General features: G+C 42.1%; 1 long non-coding RNA gene across 13 annotated transcripts in view; it reads right to left on the reverse strand.

Annotated features, from left to right (window-relative positions):
- Nucleotides 1–19,469, reverse strand: part of LOC106852161 (uncharacterized) — a 43,891-nt gene that overhangs the window by 19,474 nt on the left and 4,948 nt on the right. For 8 of the 13 annotated variants that reach the window (XR_015806563.1, XR_015806562.1, XR_015806560.1 and 5 more), the window contains exons 2-4: nucleotides 14,162–14,209; nucleotides 5,487–8,996; nucleotides 2,463–2,757 (exon numbers count right to left, since the gene is read on the reverse strand). This is a non-coding gene — a long non-coding RNA (uncharacterized LOC106852161). Of the gene's footprint in view, nucleotides 1–2,462; nucleotides 2,758–5,486; nucleotides 8,997–14,161; nucleotides 14,210–16,203; nucleotides 17,252–19,469 lie in introns of those variants that run through there. The other 5 variants (XR_015806555.1, XR_015806554.1, XR_015806557.1 and 2 more) reach the window with 5 other exon arrangements.

A 19,469-nucleotide genomic window follows, 5' to 3' on the forward strand; every position in this document is an offset into this window, starting at 1 on the left:
TTTACTAGAAGGCAAGTGTCAACTTCACCATAAAAAAGGACACAGTTACTACTCATTATCACCCAATTTAACATTCTGAAGACAAGAGAATGAGCCTGGAAAACTCAGCCATCTTCTGACCCAACCACGGCGGTCCCAGCACATCAGGGCTTGAAGAACATTAATGAGGACAGTTGCATTGTAGCAAACCAGGCTGTGCCCCTCCTGCCAACAAGAAATCCAAGTCTGAGCTACTCTCAGCTGCATGTGATTACAGTCCTTCCCAGATCCACATAGGAATCTGCAGGATTCAGTCCAGTTTTTAGGTGCATTGGGCACCAAAGCACACCCATGAAGTTACAGAATGCTTCAGACTTCAGCAAACCTTCATTTATGGTCTTAAATAGGAAGAGGCAACTTGCATAGGGACCCAGAATCCAGCACTGACAGAGTTAATGTGCTGAGAAGCCCTGCACTGGAAGGCTCTGCTCCCTCACCCATCATGAATATACTGTTCTGGTTACCAAAATAGCTGTATTTGGAAGGGTTGAAGGCCAGAAGCTCACTGCAGTACCCACTCTTGCCCTATGCACTGCTCATTTTAAGGTCAGACCTTTAGCATCAGGAATCCGTTAGAAGAAAGAGGAATCGCTTTAAAAGTTGTTGCCACTCTGGGGATTACCCTGGAAGGTCTGAGAGGGTAAAGGAAAGGGCAGGGGCAGATAAACACTTGGCCACATGAAAAATCAGCTGCCCCTAGATTTCAATACATCTGCATAAACCTCCCAAAACTGCAGCCAGCTTGTTCTTCCTCACAGTGTTCCCAGTCACCACTCTCATTCTGCAGCCCTTCCTATGCCACAGCAATGCTAACACTGTCGTTGTCAGCTGAGTTACTGTTTAATCCCTCCTATCTTGATTAATTGCATTAAATTGGTATACCTATGTTAATTAAACAGAAGATGGCAGAGGCAGCTTTTACTTCTTGTTCTTTTGTGTAGATCATTTCCCAGGGCTTCACAGGTTGTGGAATAATAACAATACAGACACACCACACGTCATATTTCAGCACAGCTGATAAAGCTATTTTACTCATACGGTGGTCCATGATTCTTTTTGCATATCACAATATAGGTTTAATTACCACGCTGCTGCTGCATGGCAGCTCTTCTCGCTCTTTCTTTTTTTTTTTATTTGTATTATTTGCAAGTCATAATCATGTTTTCCTGTCATCCCCAAGCAATGTGCATGCGTGCGTACAGGCAAATGCCAAGCCTGGAAAGGAAATTTGATGCGTGTCCATGAATTAGAGTTTTCAAACTTTGGCTGAAGATTAGTACATGTAAACATAGCTCTGCCCCCTTCATCTTGGATAATTGGTCACAAATGCTACTTGACACTTCTCAAATCAGACACTTTACATACTTCTGAACATAGCTGAACTTTTTTGGCAGGAATTAATTTGCTTTGCAACTTAGCTGCTCATTCCTGGCCCGATCCCTGCTCCAGTGATTTCAGGGCAGTGTTCTGCCAGTGTGAGGAGCACAGAGGCAGGACCAGATCTGTTTGCTAGTGCAGACGAGCCCGGCTTTGTTGACTCCCTCAGAAAAACAATTACTGCAGCTAATGTTCTGCCCTTTGCCAGCCTTGATCAACATCGGGAATTTTACCTTCAGGTCCCTCTTTCTATGCCAATAACTGAGCAAGTTACAATGCATCAGGGGACATCTCAATAGAACGGGGAAGGCGATGTAGCATCACCAGAAAATGCAACTTCTGACACACCAAGACCCTTCCACAGCCTTACCAGCTTTATGGGAGATGGTTACAGACACCATCCGAGGAGACTCTCTCACCTTTTTTTCCTGCCCCTCCTGCAAACAGTGCACGCTCCAGCAGAGAAGGGAAATCCATTTCTGGAGTAGTGATGGAGTTTGAAGCAGGCACAGAATGTCATGCTATTAAAGAGCCCCCTGTTTGCCCTGACAGTACAGTGTGTTTACTCACCGTGCACCAGGACTGTGAGAGCTGAGCAGACCATATGCTCACTTAGAAGGGCTGCCAGGTCTCGGGGAGCATTGCTGTGCCTATTCCAGGGCGGGTTTGGGGCAGGAACACATTCCATAAAGGATTTCACTAGGAATATTGTATTTTATCTGGTGATTTGTTTAGTCTCTGGACTAAATGGCAGTTTATCAACATCTCCATGTAGATTTATGAATAACCAGTGGAAAATCTAATTTGCCCTTTATTCACTGGGATGTTCATAAGCATATTAAAAATACTTGTCAGTCTGTTCTTTTCAGCTATCAAGTGGGGTATGTGCCAGCATGCCCTCCTCATGCTGGCTGCTCCATCCAGAAAATGGAGAGAAAATGACAAAACAATGTCAGTTCTAGAAGAGGGTGACCGTTTGCATGAGTTATTTTAGGATAATTGCCTTGCTTCTAACACTAAATCTGTAAATTAGATTGAGCTCCTACCTGCAGAAGCAAAGGGTGGAACTTTGTGCTGTGCTTCAGGTGTAGACCATGAGAGGAGCAAATCCCTGGTGGTGCACTCGTGTTGCCTTGGTTCTCAGGGCTTCATGCAGCTCAAGGCACTGATGAGGAGTAGCCAAGACAGAAATAATCCCCACGATGTTTCTCTGGCCTCTGGTGGCTTGTGCCATGAGCAAGAGCTGACCCACAGCCCAGGGCCAGGGAACCAGATGCATCAGCATCTCCCTGAGTGCTTGGTCCCCACACTTTCCAATCACAGTGTGGTGGTGGCTCATCCCTAGAAAAGAAGGGGAGCTCATGTTATCAGAAATATGGCACATTCACTGTGGAGAAGCAATAATTGCCCCAGAATCTGCCATGGAATAATTACAAAAAAGACAGTGCATGTTAGTATGTCTTGAGTTTTCATGGATTCCTACCCTAAAATAAACAAATTGAGATGTATTTTGCTTTCTTCTGTTTGAATCTGATATTTGAATTACTGTGGGAGTGGTGGGTATGATATTTCTAGGTGAACAAGGCAACAATTGGCCAAGAGATACAGCACAGCTCTAAAGTCTGAACTAAGGAGGATACTTGGTTTCCATTACTATTATCTATCACTACAAATTTAGCTTTCAGGTCCTAGACATTTTAAAATAACATGTCTAGTGTTAGAATAGGAGACTATCAGAAAAAGTGAATTACAGGTTACAGGCTTCCAGTATTTGCAGTAAAAGAACTATTACTGTAATTACACCTGTAGAGTACTCATTTATGTTGTTATTAGGGGAAAGGGATGGTAGAATTAGGATTATGGAAAGAAAACATTGCAGAAGGGGAGCGAGATAGTTTAGCTGGGACAAAGAACTGTGATGGCTCCTGTGTTTTCAGCAGGTGAAGTCACCATGTGCGTGTGGACCTGAAACATCCAAGGATTTAGGTGAAACCACTATAGACCACCAATACCTGGTACAAATGGAAACAAACCTCAGCCCACAGAAAGGCCCAGCCTCACACTCAGCCCCTAGATTGGGAGCTGATACCTTTTTGTACCACTGAAAATCTCCATGGTCTTTGCTGGGTGCAAATGGGAATTGACTCCATGAGCTCAATTCTTCAGAGACAAAAGTCCTTCCCCTTCCTCAAAGGTCAAACCCAGATTCTTGAACATTTGAAATGAGACTAAAATAAGGAAAAACAAAATCTTTCTTTTCAGAGGAGAGGTCAATCTCCATTTTGACTAATTATTTTGTGGTCAGGTCTAAGTGGCCATTATTAGTCCATAGGTACTTGCTGGTGTAAATCCACTGCATCACCTCCTGGATGTCATTACTTCAAGTCAGCAAACTCGTGCTTCAGTGGCTGAAGATTTACTTGCTTAATGCCTGGTGTCATCAACAAATTCAGGCTGGCAATGACATCCTACTTGTCTAAGCTAATATACAGCCTTGCACTGTCCTTGTTTCCCTTTCCATTCAAACTTATAGCTCAGTGTTAGTGCCTACCAAAAAACAACAATACAGCTGAAGAGAATGAAGTGATGAATGAACATGAGGTCTGCATGTAGATAATTAGAAGTCCGGCTGGGTAGATCACATTATTTAATGTATCATCATTATGTTTGTATTTAAAAAGCATTTAAAATATATTATTTCTTTTATTACTCCATCTCTTCAGTGCTCTGACTCCAGGGATGAATTGTGCTGTGTGTTTTGGTAGAGATTTGTTTTCTAAAATATGATGGAACCATGTGGATCTTAAATCATTGCTGTAATAAGCTAGTAAGTTGTCCCTACTTGAGGAAACTCTTGTGTCAGGAGTAAAAGTCCTTGTTTGGCTGTGCTGCAAGAAGAAGGATGATATTTAATTATGACAGTTGAAACTCATCTCCAAGTGCAGACAATATTGATTTGTTCTAATATAGAAAAGGGGGAATTAAAAAGCTGGTTTATTTAGAAATTTACTTATTCCTAAAAATGTCTGTTCAGCTCATTTTTAAATTTGATTTCTTGTCCCGGGTGAATTACACTGCATTTTTGAATCTCAAGAACTGCCTGTGCCTGATAACAGCTGATCGAAGTACCAGCATAATTCAGTTGTTTTGATTGTAAGATTTTTGTTTGCTGCTTTATTGGACAACAGTGTTTGCAAAAGAGAGATTAAGAGCACTAGAGACAGAATTACAGCTCACAGTTGGTGCATAATATTAGGAAAGGACCACAGTCTATAAGTTCAGTGGCAAATGATACCAGCAAGCAGGCAAAATCAATGCCTGGTTCTGACAAAAAACCAGCAAGGAAAATCTGTGCCAGTGTCCCAGCATGACAAATGAACTTGAGCAAGTTGAAGATAATCATGATTATTTAATATTCCACAGCTTTACAACTTGATACTCTGTGGACAAAAGATCAAAAGTCTGCTGAATCCAAAGTTTTGAATCTTTGGGTCAATACACTTCTCATGTCTTCAACATTTAGTTTAATTTAGGAGGAAACAGTTCTGAGCTAAGATAAGATCTCAGACAAAATTGACGTGGACTCACAACATGGCCTAACATAACAATTTAATCTATCCTGTGCTTCCCCTGAAAAAAGGCTTAATAACTGTGGTATGATTTCACCTGCTGCTTCTAACATTTGCTCATTCTTTTTCCTGAGCAAATTTGGATTATCAGATGGCGAGCAGCTTTGTTCATGGTAGGCAAACTTGAATTCATTTAGGATTAATAACAATAGGTTCAATCTTGGATTCAATGGCAGTTCTTAATGAATGGAGTCTTTGGAAGACAAATGTTTGTTTGTGTTAAAAGAGAAATAATTAATTCTCCATTTTTCTAGGTATGAGGTGATTGTAGTACGCACCACAAAATATTTTCCCTGTGTTTCCAGCCCTGGGTATAAGAACTGCAGGAATGCTCCCCAAGCTCCAGCATTGCAGATATAAGCCATTTTGACCTTGTCATTTCAAAATCTGAAGTTTTGCAATGAATTGTTTGGTGTGAGGAAAAAAACGTCTCTTACTCACAGTACTGTCAGGTGCTCCTGGTGATGTGATGCAGGGCAGTGAGGAGAGAGGACGCTGCGATCCATCAGCAGTCGTGGCTCAACACAGGCTTACTTGGAGGAAGGAATCAAGGCTGGATCTGGATTTTGGCCCAATCCTCACCATTGTCTTAGACATGGGCATCTTCCAAATTCCTGTGGGAAACCCCACGTTCTTCACTACTGTCCCTGTCTCTTGGGAAGCAGCCGGAGCACATGCAACCACTGTGCCTGGCCAGGAGAGGCTGTGCTGCCCAACAGCCGGTACCCACTGACCTCAGGAGAAATTAACAGGCTTCAGCAAATGTACCCTGCAGGCAACTTTACCCTGGAAAAGCATCGCCCACGTTGCTAGAGTTTAGGACAACAAATTAGAGCTTTTAATATGCACTGACCGCTTTTTTTTTTTTTCTTTCCCCCCATCCCCACACCACCACCATCACCCCTCCCAGCCCAGTAACATCCAGTTGCTTAATTCCATTTGAAATCACCCGGGTTAGGCACCTAAATAATCTTGTCCTTCATGCCTGTCAACATCTTGAGGCACCTAACCACCTTTAGAGATGTGGTGTGAAAGCTTGTGAACGATGCAATCGAGGAGGGAAACAAAAGACAAGTATCCCTATTTGCTGCCCAAGAATCCACAAAGAATGCTGCTTCAGCTCTGCTCTGATTTCTAATTAGATTATGAGTGATGTAGGACTCTGAAGCCAAGCTGGAGTTTGTGCTAGCACTTTGCATGTATGAATGACAAAGGGACACCACTTTCATATTGATTTAAGCGAGCCAGTGGAAGAATGTTTAAACATCAAGTGCTTGATGTCCCAGTTTGCCAGAGCACCTGGAAATATCAAATTAATTCCAGGTGTTCTGCCATTAAGACGGGCTTGCTGCTTTTACAGCCACACATACAAAATGTGGCTCCCAGTCCCACAAATAAAAACGGAATGGTTTCTGCTCCTAATGCCTCGATAACTCCGACATATTGCAAGTTCTGGAAAGAATTTTAATCTACATAGTTTTTTTTTTTTTAAATGGGGAGGGGAGAGAGGGGGGGAAAGATTTTAAATATGCTGCATACAATTTGTGATGGTCATCTCTAAAATGCAGCTCCATTATCCTTTTCCATTTGGAATGAATGAGGCTAATTAATTTCAGGCCATACTTGATGAGGTCAGCACCATACGAAGGGTGCGTGCTAGACATTGCTAATCTCTTTCAGCTGAGAGTGATGAATTAAAGATGAAGCATTCCTTTGCAGGCCTAATTTAGAATGTATATCAAAAACCTACAGCAAATAATACTATACCCTACAACAAAGGAAAACTTGTTCTCTCAGGCTCCCATGTAGGGTTGATTTTAAAGGCATTTTCATTTTGCTTTGGAATTCCAGCTGTGGATGGGTGAAACAGTTCAGAAAATTCAAGCTTTCTCTCTTTCTATTGCTTTTATGGACAAAAGTAGGCAAGGGGGGGCTATGGGGAGAGAGAAACTGGTCCATGTTTGATCCTGTATATCCTGTGATTCTGACTGTACACTGGGCGTTTAGGAAACCCAGTACCTGTGACGTGACACCCCCCCACAGCCTACACTCACATTTTACTGTCGGGGTTTCTTGAGTCTGAGGGGACAGCAGCCAAGGGTCCCCTTTGGCTCAGCATCATCCCAAGAATGTTTTGTTGGACACTGCAGGCAGGAAGCAGGACAGGTCCAGCAGTTCTGCTGGGTCACCCAATAAGAACAGGAGCTTCCAAGCCCTCACAGAGCTGTAATTCTACCCAGGAATAAACACCTCCCTATGCAAAAAGGTCCCATCACATCTAGAAGTGCAGATAGCAAAAGTGAATGGAACGAGTCACTGTGAAAGCAACCAGGTCTGGGAGCAGGCAAAATTGCTACATGGCTCCCAAACTGGCTGGAGTTGAGGCTCAGCCAAGCTTTACCACCTTTCCCTCAAGGCAAAGCCACCCACAAAGTCCATAGGGGTTTTCCCCGAGTGAGGGGCTGAAGGATTTGGCCCTGTGGGCAGCAAGAAGCCGAATTGTCATTTCGGTAAAATAGGACTTTGGTAAATTTGATTTATGAAATCGTAACCCAGCCTCGGAAAGAGGCTGCAAACAATAGACCATCGTGTTCCCTACCACTTCTCTGTTCAATACCTGGCAGTTTCTTGGAATTCTTGACAGGTTGCTGCAGCAAGTCGAAGTTCCCAACTGGTGGCCATAAGCGGCTGCTGTCTTTGTATCCCAGTAGTCCTCATTAGAACAAAGCTGCTTCGAATTAAATCCAATCTACATGCCGAATCAATCTTTCAACCCTTTGATTGCTTCTGAAAATATTTATACTTCTTAATAATGCACATTTTGTCCCAAAGCCTGTGATTAAACCCAGACAAGGTCCAGAGAAGCCTGAAGTATATGTGGAAGGGGTTATTTTGGACAGGAAAAGAAAGATAAAGACACAGGTTTTTCCTATTGTGAAACCATTAGAGTGTATAAATCTAGCAATTGCAGTTGTATAAGCATCAGAGTGGGGTTGTAATAAATACAGATTGGAGTATTATAGTAACCAAATGGAGTTTATGGATTATGTTCACTAGTTCATATTTCTCAGCTACTACAACCTAACTAGCTTCATGCTGCACTCACCTCTGTTAATATTCCCTATTAATATTCTCTTTACGTGTTTGTGGGGGGAAAAATAAAAGTTAGGATTCAACTGCTGCTCTGTGTAAAACAAATATGTTTAAAGAATCATGCCCTCCAAAGGAAAAAAATAAACACGGGGATGCTGCAAAGCGACTGCATTCGAAGGGCACGGGCTGTGGCTGGCTGAAATCGGCCCCGTTCTGCTGAAAGTTAATAACTTCCATCTGAGTGCAACCTGGTCCTAATGCAGGGCATTTGCTGCGTGAAAATTGGGGTGTAAAAATGAAGAAAATAACTTCTGCTCTCCCTTCTCCTGGTAAATTTTTAGGGGGGTGAATAACAAGCTTTGGTTGGCGATGAGAAACACACAAAGGCTTTGAAATTGTGCTGTGTGGTAAACAGCGTGTTATTCCCTTCTCCAAAAGCAGCATGGATCACAGGTGAGATATGTGGAGGTGAAGGGATGGATACATTCCTTGGTTGGGAAGTAACCCAGAGAGGGCCAGATCCTCCAGAGCAGGAATCTGCCATCGATTAAGAAGGTGGTGGTGGCTGGGGACGCAGATCAGATAAAGGCTCTGTACCTGTCTCCCTCCCTAAACACAAATGACTGCCCTTGTCTCTAACAAAAGGGAAAAATTGACTTTGGAAAACACGCCATGATAAATCTCCTTGGATAAAGCATGCAGTGCCTGGGTGAGAGAGAAAGAAATCCTAGAGGCTGAAAGTATGTAATGCTTATTTAATATCATTGTCATCAGCAGCATCAGATGGTAAATGCAGGTAATATTCTTCAGGAGTGGGCTGGTAAATGCTCGTGGTAGTTTTGCTTGTGACAGTTTCCCCTTTCATAAAGGAGGGAAAGAAATATTCTCAGTTAAATATTATTCATTGACTCTTTCATCACATAGTTCATTATATTAAGCTATAATTTCCTAAATATGTTGGGGAGTGGTATTATTATTATACATATATCCTGAGTCATGATGGCTATTTTGCATTAATGTATGATTTGGATGCTCAGTCTTTAAGGTAGAGAGAAGGGGGGAGTTTATCATCACCATAAATAAGGGGAGAGCAGAGACTGAAAAAAACCTCTCATAAATAGGGATGGATCCAAAATCTAATGACACGCATGAAAATCCATTTTGGACCAGTCCCCTACCAGAACTCTGTGTTATATAACCAGCATTTTCTGAGTGTCTTCTATTGTTTGACAATCCTGATTTCACACTGAACTTGGAGTTCATTTCTGAGCAGAAGCTTTTTGTATAGAAACTTTAAATCATATCCCTTCGTGAACACACACATACCATCGAGGATATTGTCTTATTAAAGAGTTTAAGCCTAAAGGTGTATGCTTACTTTTAAAAGAAATTTTCTGATTGTAGATAACTGCTCAATTTGATTTAGTGTCCAATGATAGTGATGGGGTTGATAACTGAGCATTCATCGGTAATTCATCTTGTGCTAGTAGAAATTTACAGCAAAGCAGTGCTTTCCCAACACTGACAAGTCCTATTAATCTTCTTCAGACACATTTCAATAGGTGTCTCCATCTGTGCCCAACATCTAAACACTCTGGCATCACTGGGGACTTGGAGACACCTTCATTTCAGGTTACACTAGTGAAAATGTGATACTAGATTGTACTCTATTTTTAACCTAATTCTCTCTTTTCATTCAATTAGCCTTTCTTGCCTGCATTTTTCTACTCATGTGTAACACCTTTTTCCCAGGAATAGCTTAAAAATGAGTTTTCGTTACTTAAGGAGACAGAATCTGCCAGAGCAAAAGCAACCAGGGGCTTAGTACAGAAAAGCAGAATAACAAAGCTCAGGGACATAACGTGGAGAAGGAATTGCCCGTCATCAAACACATCCTGAGCAGCATTCCCACAATATTCCCCTCCTGATGCACCTCTTGCAGGCACCACTGGGTTAGGATAGGTCTGAAACTAAACACCTCAAACCTGCAAACAATTGCAGGATGTTTGGGTGTTGAAAACCCAAACACCTCTGTTTGTTCGTGCTGCACGGGGATCCCCATCCATCCATCCCCACTTTGCTTTACATATACAACTAATGCATGAACAAACACAGAGCAGTCAAATTACAGCAATAACATTTATGGGTGGATTATGTTCCAACTTCCTCACTTATTATTAAAAGCGAGTAAATTGCGAGGCACATGGAAGAGGTAGGGTGCAAATGCAGGCGAATTTCCACTCTGAACCAAATGTTGTTTTTTCACTTTCAAAGCTGCGATGAGTTTGCGAGCAGACGCAGCACAGCTTTAAAGCTTACTCATTCAAAAATGTGTGTTTGGGTTCCTTTTTTTTTTTTTTCCTCCCCTCCTTACTCCATTTACGTTTGCCTTTCAAAGAGGAGCAGATGCACACCATTTGGGTTTGGGTGGCTCCTACTTGCTCTGAACTTTCTTCTGAAAAGAGCAAACCGTGAGCCGTGCGTCTGCTCCACGCCTCAGAGGCAGTTTCAAACTTTGTTTCTGGCTTTATGAAGTTCTCTCGTGAGTCATATTATAGATCTAAATGACCTTATTGTAGGTGGCAAGTTTAAATGTGCCATATTAATAACTTGTTATCCAAGACAAATTAAGTCCTTATGTGTCAAAAGCACTCTGTTCTGGATTACCTACAAGACAAGTATTTATTGAATAAACGTTGGATCCAATTTCATTTTAATGTGACTGACTGTATGCTGCAGCCCCTTAGAACGAGATAAAAACACTCAAACCTACAACTGTGTTGCAACATTACACCTAACTTGTCTATTTCTATTATTGTCGTTTTAACATGGGATCTCAAAAGTGTTTGGGGGGTTTAAGGATTTATTATTATTATTATTGTTATTATTTTTTTCTGAAGAGCAAGGAGAGAGATAGAAAAAAAGACTGGCATTCAGCCTAAAGAGAAATCATTGAAACAAATTAATCCTATGCCGTTTAAATTGACATGGTAATCCATCATCAGCAAAGGGAAACTCTGAAAGCAATCTAGAATCTGCAGTGTTCTTTCACTGGCCCTCAGGCACAAAGACAGATAGTAAAAGAGGAAGGGGGGGGAAAAAATCATAAAAGTTAGCAGCACCTTAGCATAGGGAAGGGCTAGAGAAAGCAGCTTTCACTTTTTCCTGCTTTCAAGCACCCAGCTCAGAAAGCAGCGCTGATTAACCTTCAGTCACTGCCTGCTAACGTTTACTTGTGTGTCAGATCATCTTCAGCTGCTGGGACAGGAGTTATTTCAAATAGTGCAGAGCCCCCATCCTGTATAAACTCCACCATTGAAAACTCTGCCAAATATCAACTTGGGCATTTCTGCTTACAGAGAGCCTTTTATTAGCCTAAACTTGATCATTCCAAATGGACAATAAATTCTATCTGCACAGCCCTGGAGAAAAGAGCTGTACTATCCTTGGGAGTTTAATAGCCAAGATTTTCATAGAGCTAGCATGAAAAAAAATAGGGGGGTTTATTTGGGTTTGGACTCAGGGTATTTTTTTTTGTCTATCCCCTGCTTTCTCAGTGGAGCTATCCACCATAATGTATGTTTCCCAAGGGATTTTTCAAACTAGTTTTAAATATCTAAAGTGATGAGACTTTGTGCACCTTTAAAATTTTATTAGACTTATGGTCAGAAGAAAACATAAACCTCTTGGGCCTTGAAAGCCCATTGCAATACAGCCATTATCCCTATAATGTCAACAGAGCTACAAAATTCTCAAGAAATAAACCTTTTAAGAACAGCTTTCCCTGCTTCATGTTTTCTTTTAAGGTCAGTGGTGCATCACTTTTTTGGAAAACGTTTCCCCTCTCTGGCCAGGTTTAGCAAAGTGAAATAGAATGTATATTACTAAATGAATAGGTTTAATTTTAGACACTGAAAAAATAAATAGAAGAAGAGAGCCAGGGCAGGAATAATACCTTTCAGTTAAAAACAGACATAGTAGAAAGAAAAAGTCAGAACTTTAGTGCCAGGGGCAAAGGGGTGAAAGGCTGGCTAATATGAACCATATCCAACATCTGCCCTATTTTAATTTAGCAGGGATAAAGTTTCTTCTTTTTTATTATTAAGAAAACTTTATGTGGCAGAGAAACCCATGAGCTATGTTATCAAAACTGTTTTATTGTCACACTGAAACTTAGAACTATTAAGAATTGGCGGGGCAAAGAGATAAAAACTCCCCTTCTCTCTCCTTTTATACTCTGTGACAAGCCTGGGCTCGGGTCCTGCTGACTGGGATGTCCTTTTCATGTCTTTATGAAGTACTGCACTTGGGGCTGTAATATAAAGGGGAGGTTAATTGTTCAGGATGGGTCCAAATGATTGATTCTCCAGGTTTAAAAAAAAAAAATTAAATTAAAAAAAATCTGAATATTTAAAACAAAATCCTGACACAGCCGTCGCCCTCGGAGGTGAGCAAAGGTGGTGGTGCACAAGGGTAAAGAAGGGCTGGACGGGGACCTGTATGAGAAACAGCCCAAATTGCCAGCCTGGAACATGATCTCATTCCATCTAAAAGTTTTCCACCTCGATAGTGCAAATTCCACTATAAAATAACAAAGTATACCAAACCACATGTGGGTAGCTGTAGGAGTAAGAGAGCAAATTGGTTTCTGACAAAAGAAGGATGAATACCTTCGGATAATCTAAAGTTAAAATTTGATTGAAAGCATAACATTCCTCTAAGCATCAATATGCTTAGGATCCAAAATATGGTTATTTTATTACCAGTTAATACTTAGATCAAAGCAAAACACTGTAGCTGGAAGGGACATTCTCTCTGGAAATAAAGTTCCATGTAATTATTTCCTATTAAAAACTAAAACTGGTCTCAGATTCAAAAATTTGGGCTTCCTTACATGTGATATAATGCAAACTTGTCAAGAGAGAGCAGATGTACCATTTTTCACTGTTTGCTGGTATCTCTTTGCTTTAAAGTTTTCGGTTTAGCTTTAACTCTTTGAATGTGAAATATTCTCATCCAATTTACCTCGATCAGACCAGGGGGACTGTTTTGGATTATGTTGACTCATTTCTTATGATAAGCAATTAGGATTTGATATAAGCTAACATCATTTTAAATAAAGCCTGCAAATCTAAGGCGGTGAAATCTAAAGAAAATGATATGGCGATGGGTAGGCAGCTGAAAGTTAAATATTAAATTGTAAACAAGGGTTTTACTCTTGGGCAAAACAGCTCATCTTAATTCAATTCGAGACATGGACTTTAAAATATGCACTCAAAATACTTCCAAGAAAGCTGCAACCTTTCAGAGGAGAGAGATAAGAATGTATTTTAATTATGAGGTTATAAATATGCGATAGATTTAATTTTTTTTTTACCAACTCCTAATGTGCTACGTAACATTGTTCAGATGCAGTTATACATTTATCTGTCTGTCTCTATTCCTGTCTAGGGTTTTGCTTTTATTTTATTCTTTTTCTTTTTTTTTTTTACTCCTGATAGCTCAATCTCTATTTATGGCATTGCTGAGGCAGGCCCTGGGAAAAAAAAAAAAAAGAATCTATCCTTCTGTATTTATAAACCACCACAGAATAAATAGGGAATGGTTCCTTTTTACAACTGAAGGGCTGGTATTATAAGTAGCAATATGAAATATTTAGACACATTATTTCAAGCTTCCCGGCTGCTTCTGATTCTGCTAATTATTTTTGATCTGTCACTCAGAAATAAAAAAAATAAATAAATAAAACTTTAAAGAGTTCATTAGGACTGCGGAAAGGAAGAAGAGTCAGATATAAGGCAGCAATTATAATTTGGTTTTAACATGTTTTTTTCATTTTTTGCTGACTCCTCAGCTACATTGTTTAGTAGAAGGATGGCTATAATATACTTCTACATTAAAGCCTGTTAAATAGGGAAGAAGCTGAGACATTCAGCTGGGATATTGTTTGCCAGCTCAATTAGTATCCCAAGAATTTGAAAGTACAATAAATGTATCTGAAGATCATATCTAAACATACTTACCAAAAAGTACCCACCTCTTTCAGCAGTTCAAATATTTCTGCCTTCTAACTGGGAGGGGGAAAAAAAAGAGAGAAAAAAAGGCAGTTCGATGTGCAGGTTAAGATTGGCGTGTGGTAAGGTTTGTGTGAGATACAAAGAAATCTGTATTTCACTCAACAATTTCATTGCTTAAACATATAGTTTAGAAGCATCTTTTCCTTAAACATGTGGTTCAATAACATTTTCTTCAAAGGAACAACTCAGTGTGTTAAAAGATTTAAGAACAAAGAATGTGCTGCAAAATGCAAATTCCTCCAGTGTTATACTGTGTATGCAATTATGTATGTAGGCAGATAGATATAATTTGAGAGTTATTAACTTTCAACATCAATGGTGTACCCTGAATCAATACAATGTAACTACCTATTAAAATATAAACCAGGTGTGTTCCCAGGCAAATACAGTCTGAGAAGCTTTTCTAGATTTTTTTATTATTATTTAAAGATTACAGCTCTACTGTGGACAAGAAGCTCAAGAGATTGGTGCTGGTCCTAAAGATGGAGATTGCTTTACTTTTTGCTGATGATTCTAGAATGTTTCATTTCCTCCACGTTTGGGGAAAAAAAAATTAGAAATAATAAACAATAATGAAATGGTGTAAAGGGGATGAATTGCCTCACAAACATCCGTACATTTATGCACCTCCGGATGCCTGGGGAAAAAAAAAAAAGAAAAGTTCCCTATTTCCATATTTCCTTTGGCTGAAGGGAGGGAATGAAGGGAGCAGAAATCATTTTAAGCTTTGCCCTCCCGTCAGATCGACCCCTCTTGCAAATGCCTTTCTCCTGGCCGCCCTCCCTCGCTCCCCCGAGCGCACAGCCCGGCGCAGTTAACCTTGGAGCGGCGCCGGGGAGGGAAGGGTTAATGAAACCCAGCTCTTTACGACCTCCAGGGTCAGACTCTTCCTATCTGCAATCTAAGGAATTAGGTAAGGAGGTTATAAGATTATAGTGAAAGGAGTTATAGGCCCTCGTAGCCTCACACCTGAACATATTGGGCTAATCCACTGGGATTCTTAAAAATCGCTTCAGCTATGGAAAACTGTTAATTAGGCTGAGTCTGTCCCGAGGTTTCCTGTTGCATTAGAGATCCAGCCGAGCTGCCTGTGCTCCATAGGCTCACATGAAACGCTCTCAGTATGCCCATACTTTTTGTCCCTTCTCCGCAACTGAAATCACCACCAGCCCCTGATTTCGGGGTACAAAATAAAAGCAAAGCTGGGGGAAAATGCAGCCCGAGAGATGAACAAAAGTCAACCCCCTCCTATCCCTGAGCCCTGGGTGCCCGGCAGGCTATTTGCAGCTGTTTCTAACTTCGGTGTTTGTTTACAGTAGCAAAATTAGCACTTGGAGGAGAAGTGAAAAGCTGTTTTCACATCAGTTTTTACTCCTCGGTTCCTAGCTTGAGATGCCTTTCCTCCCTCCCAGCAATCAGCATCATTTAAAGTGCGGTACAAACTTTCTCTCGCTGCTTTGGCTTAGTTCTGTGCAGTCGCATCCTATTTTCTGCTAAAGAAAAATACGCGGAGAGAAGGTAGCATGTGAACACGGGCCAAACATCACGGATTAGAGGCAAAAACAATTAAAAATATATAATAATAATAATTCTGAGCATCCCCAGAGAACGTATTTTAACGTCGCATGGTAGAGCCCTGCCTTACTCCCAGCTTTCTGCCCTTTGGCACTCAGATATTTGCTTGTCTCCAGCAAAGTTTTCTTTAATCCGCCGAGACACCCCAGGGCTGTACCTGAGCCACGGCTAAATTGCTCCCTACGACCGATAAAATCCTGCAGCAGCAACTCCCCAACTTCAATACTTAGAGCAAGGGCTGTTTTTAGCCATTTTGTCATTTGCAGAAATGCTGAATTTTATTTTTTTTTTAATTTTTTTTATGCCACTTGTGGTCACCCTCGAATGGCAGTAATCTGTAGATTACATATTACGAGCCTTGTCATTACGTGGATAAAATGAGGTGGTTAAACGCTAAAATCCATTTTACTCACCACATTTGCTTGTGGGGAGGGAGGGGGGCGGGAAGGAGAGGGGAGAACAAACTTGTAGGAGAAGGATTTAAACCCCTCGGATGGGAGCTGGATGTGCCCTCGCTTCTGCTGCCAGAGCCCTCTCTGCCTGGCGGGTACACGGGCTGGGCACCCCTCAACTTCACCTCCAAGGCAGGCGCCCGGTTACTCCAGCCCTCTCCCTCGCTCCTGAGCCTTTTGTCCCCATTTTCGTGGTATCTCAGCTTTGCTCCACAGAGGCGACTTTTCTCTGCCTCTCCTGGATTTGCTCTGTAGCATTTCTAGGCTCCCACTCTGCAGCTCTCCCCCCGTTTGCCTCTTTCATCTGTGTCCCTGATCCCTCTCCAGCTGATGTGATTCTTTAGAAATGTGGGTCTTATCCCGTCCCTACCTTTGCCGGCTCTGATTAGATATTATTTTTTCATTGGCTCTGCTACAATGGGTTCCTCCCTTTAATCTCTCGGTATATTTTCCCCCTCCCGGTATAACCAAATCCATGAAATTCACAGCCTCTCTCTTTGACACGACTGGTTCGTCTAATCACTCCATATCGATTTCCCTAACTCTTTTCATCCAGCTGAAGACACATTTTAAAACACTCCAAGCCAGAGTGTGCTCTTTGCTTTATACACACTAATAAAATGATTTACCCTTCTCTCTCTGCTCTCCTCACAGGAGAAAATCGTTCAAGTCGCGGCTATTTGTGTGTGATCAGTAAATATTTAGTGTGGCGACATCCTCAGCTCCTCTCCTGATCAATACGCAACCCAACAGGAGGTGGACTATTGTCCGGGTAGTGACTTGCTGAGATCTCCTTTAGATGAATTCTTTGCCCCCCATACTGTCTGTTATGATTTATCCTCGAAGGTGACCAATAAAGAAAAACTGAGTCTTTAAAAACGTCTGTTTCTAACCTGTTTACCGTGCCATTAAAGCACCTAAGCAAGGAATGCCTTATTCATCCCCGTCTCCCATCTCCCTGGGATGGGCTGACACACGCAGAGCGCTGCTGGAAAATGGGGTTCAAAGCGAGCAGCCCCCGCACCGCTGCTCTGCATCCCCGAACCCCCCGATCCCCTTTTCCCCGACCTCTCCAGTGAAACCCCGTCCGCTCCCTGCGCTGCAATGCCACGGCGAGAGGGCGATTCCCCGCTCGCACCCTGCAGCATCTTCGGGCACAGGGCACAGCTCAGCCTCAGCGGGTGGGAACGATGTGCCCAGGGATGCAGGGTGCCCCAGCAACTTCCAACCCACCTCCCTCCTCCTCCTCATCGCATCCCGCGGCTTTGCCTGCCCCAGGACCAGGCTGAGGCAGGGCTGAGGGCTCAGTGGTTTTTTGTTTGTTTGTCTGGTTTTTTGTTTGGGGTGGTTTTTTTGAACGACATGGAAAATCTGCAGTGAAGAAGAAAATAATAATAATAATAATAATGGAAATGGAGAAGAGCTTAAAGCCCGTTTCCTGTGGTTAACCATAACGAGAGCTTTCCCAGAGTGATAAAATGGGCAGCAAGAGAAGTTCGCGTGTGTATGTGTATGTTTTATCCTGATCTGCTATTTCACCCCTGGGAAAGCCAATGCCTCCCCTTGCAATTACCCCAGGGGTGTGCTGTGCCCGGTGAGGTGTCCGAGACAGCAGTGCCTGCTGTGTGGGTGCCTGTCTGATGCAGGCTGGGTGCCTCCACACAATGGCTACACAGTTATATCTGCATCGTCTGTGTGTGCTCACTCACATCATGTCCTGCAGCCCACAGAGGTGCCCAGATATTTATTTTATTCCCTTGCGTGTGCATTTGCACCTCAGCTCTAGGTCGAAGGCGTTTATCTCTGCAAATGGACATTGCCTGAACAGGCGCTGCATAAATCCAGGGCTGTGTATTACAGATGTGCGACTGTTATTCAAATGTAAAACCAGCTACATCCACCTGTTAACTTTGTTTAGAAACCACTTTCACTAATGGCTTTTCTCGAACTTATTCAGCCCGTTACTCGAGTATAGGAGGCAATGGAGGGGAAAAATCCATATGAAACCCTGCTCACAGCCTCTCTTCGAGAGGACACTTTCCACACCTTGCCTAGACAGGGCTCCTATAGAGCGCTTATCTCTCGAATATATCTTTATACTAATGCATACTTAATTGGTCTGTCTTGACTGTCCATATAAAACAATTTAATTAGGGTGCTTTCTGCTTTGGAAAGAAAGAAAAAAAATCTGCCCAGCATTTATTGTATTTAGCACCAATACAGGCAGAAAATGTTGCACAAGTTTTTGGTTGAAAGAGCACCTATGTGTCCATTGAAGGGCGTTGATCCGAAAAGACAGAGAGGACAAGTAAAATCGATTTGAAGCAACCCTCTCTGTCCCTTTCACACCATTCAGACACTCCATTCCTTCTAAGACAAAGACCCAGCGCCTTGGGAATGCTGGCAAGGGAGGGGGGAAAAAAGGAGGAAAAAAGAAAAAAAGAGGGGAAAAAAAAAAAAAAAAAGAGGAAAAAAGCTTCAATCCCCCCAAGCAAAAGGGAGAGCTCTGAAATTCCTTCATATTGCTGCTATTTACCCCCGAAGATATGTTCAACTCCAGGATTTTCTTCAATTCGGCGTCTAACACTGCTGCTGCGAGGAATGTCCCTGGAAGGGGAGGAGGTAATTATGGCTATTAGTGCTGCGAGCCCAGCCGCAACCTTGGTCACTCGCAGGCTTTTAGGGTTAAAATAGCCCTCACCTCTGACCCCTGCGGAGCAAAGTTGTAGCTATTGCCACAAGTTGGGCCAAAGTTTTCAAATCCAGGGCTGGGCAGCACCGGAGGGGGCAAACTTCTCCCTGGAATTATTTTTGGTTGGGATTTAAATCATCTTTAGTCTATTTAATTGCCTTTCCCTCCTCCTTTGGCCAAACAATCCCTTTCGGAGAGGTGGGGGGGATTTCAAAATGCCCTGCTCTCACTACCTTTCCCACTGCTCTTTCCATTTAGGTTTAATTTGGCAGATTGTTTTCAAGCATGAAAATGGTTATCATCAAACTGAATTACTGGGTCAGCCTTTCATCCAGAGATCTCAAGAATAAAAGGGGGGGGGGGGGGCGGGCGGGCAGGGGGCTCCCCCCTTTAGGCTTTCCCCGCCATGACCCGTTTAGCTTTACAAAAAAAAAAGAAGCATTTGGAAAAATGAAGAAAGGACAAAAAGCTTAGATTTGTCTCCTGTGCTTTCTGCACACCTTCACGATCCTCCTCTGCAAGGGGGGATTTTGGA

The sequence above is a fragment of the Sturnus vulgaris genome, chromosome 13 (assembly GCF_052056855.1).
Source record: "Sturnus vulgaris isolate bStuVul1 chromosome 13, bStuVul1.hap1, whole genome shotgun sequence".
Classification (NCBI taxonomy): Eukaryota; Metazoa; Chordata; class Aves; order Passeriformes; family Sturnidae; genus Sturnus; species Sturnus vulgaris.